At 44.9% G+C, this 8,801-nt stretch overlaps 1 non-coding gene across 1 annotated transcript; it reads left to right on the top strand.

Annotated features, from left to right (window-relative positions):
• Positions 1–7,949: 7,949 nt before the first annotated feature.
• On the top strand, positions 7,950–8,022 carry TRNAW-CCA. The gene has a single exon. It is a non-coding gene; the product is annotated as a tRNA-Trp (tRNA).
• The last annotated feature ends 779 nt before the right edge of the window (positions 8,023–8,801 follow it).

Here is an 8,801-nt window from a genome sequence, read left to right as displayed (position 1 = left end):
CTTGTGTTTTGATTGTCCTACTTGTTTAAGTCCTCTCCAAGATGAGTAGGAAAGCAGATACTGCCAAACTGTTTTACAAAATGTGTTCAAGGAAGAGGAAGAAGGCTGGTGTAATGGGAGCAGAATGAATAAAGACGAGAAGAATACAGATGAGATTAGAGATGTAGTCTCAAGTGAGAATATGATATAAATCATGAAAGAGATTCTCACTTTCACTCTGGAATGGAGAGTAGTTACCTGATGGTTTTGAGAAGAGAAGTAACATGAGCTGACTTGTGTTTTAGCAGAATCATCCACATTGTTGTGTTGAGAATGGACTGGCGGGGGGAGGTACCTACCAGGAGTATCAGAGGGGGAAGATGGTGAGTATCATTCACTCTTTGAGGCAGGCTGCAGCAGCAAGGGCCAACCAGGAGGTGAAGGAATGTTTCTAGACTCTAACTAAATAGACCAGGTGGAGCTAAGAGGATGCAGTGATATACCATCAAGATCTCCCTTTCTGGATGGAGAGAGGACTGCTAATGACTCTTAGCTGAATCTGCTTTTGGAAATAGCTCTGAGCTGAAGGGTGCTGCCTTGCCCAAGGGTACAGCTGTCTCCCTGGAGGCCACCTGCATATGGGGACTGGTTAAATATGGTAAAGAGATCTAGGGTCATTCTGAAAAGCCATCCCGTGGCCTCTGTTGCAATTGTATCCCAATTCAGCTTCTTCCTCTGCCCAGTTCGGCTTCCCTGACACACTTACAGGGCTTCCCTGCTGGCTCAGCAGTTAAGAATCTGTTTGCAATGCAGGAGATGCGAGTTCAATTCCTGGATCAGGAAGATCCCCTGGAGGAGGGCATGGCAACCCACTCTAGTACTCCTACCTGGAAAATTCCATGGACAGAGGAGACTGGTGGGCTACAGTCCATAGGGCTGCAAAGATCAGACATGAGTGAGCAGACAGGCACTCCATTACTGGTGTCTCCAATAACCAATAAACCTCCTGTAAACACTCTGAGTTTGGGTCTGTTTCCCAGGAAACCTGATCTAAGACAGTGAGTCTATTAAAACATAAATAAGGGACTTCCCTGGTGCTCCAGTGGCTAAGACTCTGGGTTCCCAATACAGGGGGCCCAGGTTCGATCCCTGCATGCCGCAACTTTATATCCTGCATGCTGCAACTAAGACCCAGCACAGCCAAATAAATAAGTAACTTAAAGACAGAAATACATAAATAAGACTATCCCACTACTCAACGTAAAACCCTACACTGGCTCATCAGTTCATTCACGGGAGCTAAAGTCCTCACAATGGCCTCTAGGGTCCTCTAACCCCATCCCTACCACCCTCCCCCTCTTGCCTTTGTTCCAGAGCCATACTTGTTCCTTTGCCATCCCTTGAGGATGACACCCACATTCTTGCCTCAGGGTCTTTGCACTGTGTGTTCCTTCGCTCTTTCTCCAAGTTCCTTCATAACTCACTCTTTCTCTTCCTTCAAGGCAGCTAAATTGCTACCTGCTCAAGGAAGCCTTCCCCATCCCTTCCACTGAAAATTATTAATACAACCTCCCCCAACTCCTAATCTCTATTATTCTATTCTACATCACTTATCACCCTCTAATATACTGTGCAGTCTATTTTCCCTCCGCACACACAGAGCGGTAACTTCCCTGCATTTTGTTTGCTGCCATATCCCAAGACACGCATTTTGTAGACATTCCATAAATATTTCTGAATGAATGACTGAGTGGATGAGTTAAGAAGTCCTTAGCAACTTGACTGCAGAGGAATCCATGATGTGTGATTGCCCAGGGATGGTCTAATAGAGACACAAGGTTTTAGCTACAAGCAGAGGAAGAGGAAATTACAAAGGACACTGAAAGGAAGTCAGAATGCAGGAGGAGCAGGAGAAAGTGTCACAGGAGATGGGAGTGCGGTGGGGAGCAAAGACCAGCAACTGAGAACAGTGTTGCCGATATACGAAGCAAGGCAAAGACTTTCAGACTGGGGACTTCCCTAGGGTCCAGTGGCTAAGACGGAGCTCCCAGTGCAGGGGCCCTGGGTTCAATCCCTGGTCAGGAACCTGCATCCCACGTGCTGTAACTAAAAGGTCCTGCATGTGGCAAGGAAGATAGGAGATCCTGCGTGCTGCAACTAAGACCCAACACAGCCAGATAAATAACTAAATGTTAAAAACAAAGGTTGAATGTGTCCCCCACATTCATATACTGAAATCTCACTCCCAACAGTGATGGTATTTGGAGGTGGGGTCTTGGGAAGGTAGTCAGGTCATGAGGGTGGAGCCCTCATGGTAAGATTAGTGCCCTTATAAGAAGAGACAAGAGAGCTAGGTCATTCCTTTCTACCAATTTCTAGAACAAGAAATTTGCAGTCTGCAACCTGGCAGAGGGTTCTCATCAAAATCTAGTCATGCTGGCACCTTGATTTCAGATTCCAGTCTTCATAACTGTGAGAAATAAACTTCTGCTGCTTATAAACCACTCTCTTTACGGTACTTTGTTAAACCAGCTGGAATTAAGGCAAAGGCAGAAAGGTGCCTACTGATTTGAGCTTGTAAGTGGCGGAATTTTGAGCTACTTAGGGCAGAAGTGAGTGTCCTGTGAGTTGAGGGAAGAATAAGATGTAATAAAGCAGAAATGGTGTACAGATTACTTTTTCAAGGAGCTTGATTGTGAAGGCAGGAAAGAGAATGGGAGCTAGAAGGAAGGCTCAGATTAAAGATGTGTGCGGGCACTTAGTTGGGAGAGATCAGACTAACTCAAGTATTTTACATGATGTATGGAAAGATCCAGTAATAACCATATAATTTATCATCCAATTCAGAGTTTTACAAAAAAAGGACACCAGACAAGTGTTAACTGGATAGATGCCAGGACACCTGGGACTTGTAATAAACACAGATGTGCTGTGCTGTGCTTAGTCACTCGGTCGTGTCCGACTCTTTCTGAACCCATGGACTGTAGCCCGCCAGGCTCCTCCGTCCATGGGATTCTCCAGGCAAGAGTACTGGAGTGGGTTGCCATGTCCTCCTCCAGGGGGTCTTCCCAACCCAGGGATTGAACCCAGGTCTCCAGCAGGCGGATTCTTTACCGTCTGAACCACCAGGGAAGCCCAAGAATACTGAGTGGGTAGCTTTTCTCTTCTGCAGCGGATCTTACCGACCCAGGAATGAAACTGGGGCCTCCCGCATTGCAGGTGGATTCTTCAGCTGAACTACCGGGGACAGAGCTCCATCCAAAGCTCGGGTTCTCTGTTCAAGGCAGTCCTCTGTGCACTTAGCAGTCGATTGCATTTTCTACCGGTAGGTGGCAGTAAAGAGCTTGTCGCTTAAAAATTTTTTTTTTTTTGAAATCGCAACTAAGTATTGGTAAAGGTTACTTTCCGCTCAGTTCAGTTCAGTTCAGTCGCTCAGTCGTGTCCGACTCTTTGCGACCCCATGAATCCCAGCACGCCAGGCCTCCCTGTCCATCACCATCTCCCGGAGTTCACTCAGACTCACGTCCATCGAGTCCGTGATGCCATCCAGCCATCTCATCCTCTGTCGTCCCCTTTTCCTCCTGCCTCCAATCCCTCCCAGCATCAGAGTCTTTTCCAATGAGTCAACTCTTCGCATTAGCCCCAGGCATATACTCTAAACAGAAGATTTCAAACTGGGTTTTACTTCTGGAAAATTTATTCTGTACCTTTTTGTGAAAAGAAACATCTCTAACAGCTCTCAAAGAGGAAATAACATTTGAGCAATTATAAAATATGTTAGTTGTGTTTTTTTAGTGAGTCATTTGACCTTTAAAATATGAACTTCTCTCTTTCTCCTAATACAGAGTAATTTCTATCAATGCCACCAATTCCATTCAGTACATGCATTTCTATATGAACACATTTCTTATTTGTACATATAAATTTTTAGTCAAGTCCAATTTTGATAGATCTTGGGGGACCTGGCTATTGAGAGATTACAAATATTTCAAAATGATTACAAATGATACCAAAATTATTTTTATCAAAGATAAGACAAGAGTTGGCCAAAGATTAAACATTTTAGAAGTTGAAAATGATAAAGTGAAAGAGCACAGATTATTTAAGTCATCTTGGCAGAATTTAAGACTTAAAATTCAGAAAAAAACTCTAAGAGAAAAAGAGAATTAGAATATTCTTTGCAGGCCCATCAAAGCTGAGTTCAAAACCCAGATTCGTATTTGTGAGTTATGTGACCTTGAGCAAGGAAAATACATAACCTCTTTAGGTCTCAGATTCCTAATCTGTGAAATGAGACTCACAGGGCATGCTTGGAACATTAAATTGTTTTGAACATGAAATAAGAAAACATATGGGTGGACTTTCCAGGCGGTACAGTGGATGAGAATGTGCCTGCCAATGCAGAGGGCGCGGGTTCCGTCCCTGGTCTAGAAAGATTCCAGGTGGTGTGGAGCACCTGAGCTGGGGAGCCGCACCCACGGGAGGCACTTAGAGCTTGTGCTCTGCAAGCAAGAGAAGCTGCTGCAATGACAAGTCCACGCACCACAACCAGAGAGGAGCCCCTGCTCGCCACAACCAGAGAAAGCTCTCACGCAGTAACGAAGACCCGGTGCAGCCAAAAATAATAAAAGAAATACATTAGTTAATTAATAAAAAAAGAAAACATATGGGTAAAGTTTGTGAGTATGTTTCCTGCTCTCCTCCAAACATGAAGGCAGCTAGACTAAAATGAGGCTATTACAACTTTAACGCTTAGAAAATATATCACAAAGATTAAGAAAATGAAATTCTAACAGTTGCTTTAAAACCAGCAAACAAACAATAAAACCCCCAAAAGGGCTGGACATGACTTTTTTTTTTTTTTTCAACTTTACAACTCAATCCCAATTATTTAGTAAGAAGTTTCCTATCAGGGAATATGGGGACAAAAAATTGCAACATCTGGATTAGGGCCAGAATTCAAACACCTGGTGGTGAGTCCCCTGCCTTTTTTAAACTTCATGAATTGTATTGCTCTGTCACGTCCTCCACTTCTCTTCAGCTTCATGGAAATGCTAAATGCCATCCACAATATCAACCATATTGAATTGCATGCATGGTGGTCTCAGTACTGGAGGGGTCTACCCCATACCAACGCCCTGTTAACATCAGAGGTCATGGATGTTGAGATGTATCCTTTGGCCAGTCTGGAATTGGCAAAGCCAGAGTCACTAACGACTTTGACAATGAATAAGAAGTGTCTGCTGTCTCTCCAGGACTCCCCCAAGTGCCCTTATTCTAGGAAATTCTACTGTCTCACTTCATCTCATCACGCAGGTGTCTTACCATCTCACATCATCACAAGCAGAAGAATGGTGAGAATACTACAGTAAAATACTTTGAGGGGAGTTCCCCAGTGATCCAGTGATTAAGACTTCATGCTCCCAATGCAGGGGGTCTGGGTTTGATCCCTGGTCAAGGAACTACATCCCTCACAATGCACCTAAGAGTTCAAGTGCCACAATGAAGATTGAAGATCTTCAGTGCCATAACTAAGACCCAGCACGGTTAAAAAAATAAAAATATTTTTTAAAAAAGATATTTTGAGAGACCACATTTCTATAACTTTTATGACAGTGTATTGTTATAATCATTCTATTTTACATTGTTAATATATTACTGTGCCTAATTTATAAATCAAACTTTATCATAAGTATGTATGTATAGGAAAAAATAAAGTGTATAGGAAAAAATTAACTGTATATAGGGTTTGGTACTAGCTGTGGCTTCAGGGTGCCAAAACTGGGGGTCTTGGAACATAATCCCCTGTGGATAAGGGGGGCTATTGTCCATGTCTCTCAAATTACAAAATAATTTAATACCCTTTGAGTGACTTGGGTTTTATGCACAAAAGAAGACATTCATTTGTACCCTTCTCTGCCCTGATTTTTTTCATCTTGTTCCTCCTTGTTCATTTGCTACCAGGAGATATGTGAGAAATGTTGCTTTTAGGAGATCAAAGAAAAAAGTTTTCCTCCCATACCTTTGTGTTCTGTTTAGGTTAAAAATTAACATTGTTTTTCTACCCGCCTAAGGCGTACTATTAAAATTACTTCAAAGCTTCTTGACCAAAATCTGTGCAGAGAAGCCTATGGCGAATTGCAGCGTGATAATTTTGCAAGAAATGAATTTCAAACGCTAGGAGGGAGGATGGTACTGGGTTTCCAAAATGACAGACATTACATTAATTCAGCAAGCGTATCAGAGGCATTCTGAGTCAGAGGACAAGATGATATTTTGATCTCAAAAGATAAAAGGGTAATTCCAAATAGCTAATTATGCATGGGCGTTCATTATCCGCATTGGCATAACTATTAGGGTGAATTTCGTCTGTGACAGTGGTGCCTGATCCCATCTTACACTCTGTTAAACAGTTTTCCCTCCTGATTTATACACAATGAGGTGAAGATCTCTTTCCCCTGATGACTAGTGTTGGGGTACAAAGCCTATAATTACCTTCCATGGAGACGGCAATCAGATGTTCTGGCGACCTCAGCTGATCTCTGTAAAGGATTTGGCAGTGCAAGTGGAGTTTCTCGTGAAGTCGGAAGACCTGGTTTGGAATCCTAAATCTGTCACTTACTAAAAGCATAACTTCAGATGAGTTACTTCATTCTCTGAGCCTCAGTTGCCTTTGTCTGTAGGATGCGACAAAGAATGCCTACCTCATAGAACGTTTGAAAAAATAAACATAATACCGTATGTGAAAACACCCTGCAGGTGCCTAGAAATGTTCGTTTCCTTTCTTCTAGGAGGCTGGAGAAACACAGAGGGTAGAGAGCTGGGTCAGTCAGTGACTGCTGCCTAAGAAACCACACCACAGCTCAGTGTTCACCCTTGTTCATGCATCTGCAAGTCAGGAGGGGTGACAGCTGTTGACCGTGAATTGGATGGGGTGGCTCTACATTGCTTGCCTGGTTCTGGGGTTCATGCTGAAGGGACAGCCACCACCAGTCCTTTTTTATGGCAGAGTCAGAAGCACAGGTGAGGTTTCTGAAGGTTGAGGCGCAGACGTGTTAGGTCACTGCCTCCCACAGGCCACGCTCAGTGTGTGTTGAAATACAAGGCACCTCCAGCAGGGGGAGCTGTGAAGCCACACGCAAAGGGCATGGATGCAGAGAACTGGAAAAAACAAGGAACGTAGAGAAGCAAGAGCAGCCCCTATACCTCCTGGGTCAGTCAAGGTCAGGCTAATACAATGCCCTTGTTCCCTACGAGCGAAGGGATGGGGTGGGGGAGTGGTCCAAAGAGGGCGTGGTCTAAAGGCGCCGGCCACTCCCCATTTGCAAAGCTATAAGCAGTGGGACAGTGAGATTCACACAGCGCAGAGGCCCCTGCAATGTCAGATGAACTCCTTGGTCTAAAAATAGACAAATGACAATGACGAAAATCACTTCTCGGCTTTAACAACCATTTATCAAGTGGCATTACAAAGAGGTCGATGATGAGTGTCTGCTCCCTGAATTAATGTACGCTCCTGGATTCTCTTCTCTTTGATCTGGTATCAAAGAGGACAGAAAGGACTCCCCTGACCGCTCACTTTACACTCCAGGAGGAGCTCTGATAAGATTCAAGGGAAGACGGGAGCTTCTGGAGGACACATGCCAGGATGCTCCGGGGGAAGGAGTGTTGGGCGGGAGGAGGGAGAGGGCCACTGTTCCCTTCCTCTACTTGGGTTTCTCTTGAGCTGCCACTGGTTTGGAGGGACAAGGCCAGGCTGGGGTGCCTTCTGCTCAGGAGAGGTTGGACCACTGAAGGCAAATAGGATCATGGTGAAGCCCAAGAGAAGGAAGGCTTGATGCCTAGGCCTGCCTCTGCTCCTTCCTCCACAAACCCTGACCCAGCCGTCTGCTTCATAAAAGGCACTGAGCTGAAAGACTAGCAAGGCCAAGACTAGTGGAGAGATGGACTAATAAACAATCACAGGGACTTCCCTGGTGGTCCAGTGGCTAAGACTCCATGCTCCCAATGCAGGGGGCCCAGGTTCGATCCCTGGTCAGGGAACTAGATCCAACATGCAGCAACTAAGAGTCTGCCTGCTCAATGAAAAGAGCCCACGTGCGTCAACTAAGACCTGGTGCAGCCAAATAAATAATAAATCCAAGCAAACAAAGAGCAGTCACAAAATACTGTGATTAGCACCAGAGGTAAAAGGAAACCCAGGTGCTGTTGGAATACACCAACCTTGGAAAAGTTAAGGAAGGCCTTGCAGAGGAGGTGTGATTCCTGGAATTAGTATGAGAGTTCAATCCAAGTTCTAGGTCATCAGAAGAAAAGGTGGAATGTTTTGTGGAGTTTGCAAGGAAGCTCATGCACACCAGAAATGCGAAAGTGATAAGACAGAAATTCAAGTAGGAAAGAGAACAGGGACTCAGTTGTAATTCTGCCTGTGTATATGCCTGGTGAGGTTTAACACCTTTTCGGTCATTTAACAAATATTATGTGCCTGGATCCAGCAAAGTTTAAGGCACACATGGCTCCTGCCTTCATGGAGGAAAGGACAATCAGGGTCACCACAGAGGAAGGACACGTTGCCTGTGAGCCTCCGGGAAGGGGGTGTGGCCATGCAAAGGGCATGAGGAAAGGCTGGCAGAGGGAGGAGCCAGCCTGATGAAGCCGGGGCAAGGGAGGAGCCTCCCAGAAGTATAGATGCTTAAAGTATTACAGAACCTCCCTGGTGGTCCAATGGTTAAGAATCTACCTGACAATGCTGGGGACACCGGTTCGGTCCCTCGTCCAGGAAGGTCCCACGTGCTGAGGGGCAACTAAGTCCATACTCTGCA

The sequence above is a fragment of the Oryx dammah genome, unplaced genomic scaffold, assembly GCF_014754425.2.
Source record: "Oryx dammah isolate SB20612 unplaced genomic scaffold, SCBI_Odam_1.1 HiC_scaffold_6, whole genome shotgun sequence".
Classification (NCBI taxonomy): Eukaryota; Metazoa; Chordata; class Mammalia; order Artiodactyla; family Bovidae; genus Oryx; species Oryx dammah.
This window is presented reverse-complemented; position numbering and strand designations above follow the sequence as displayed.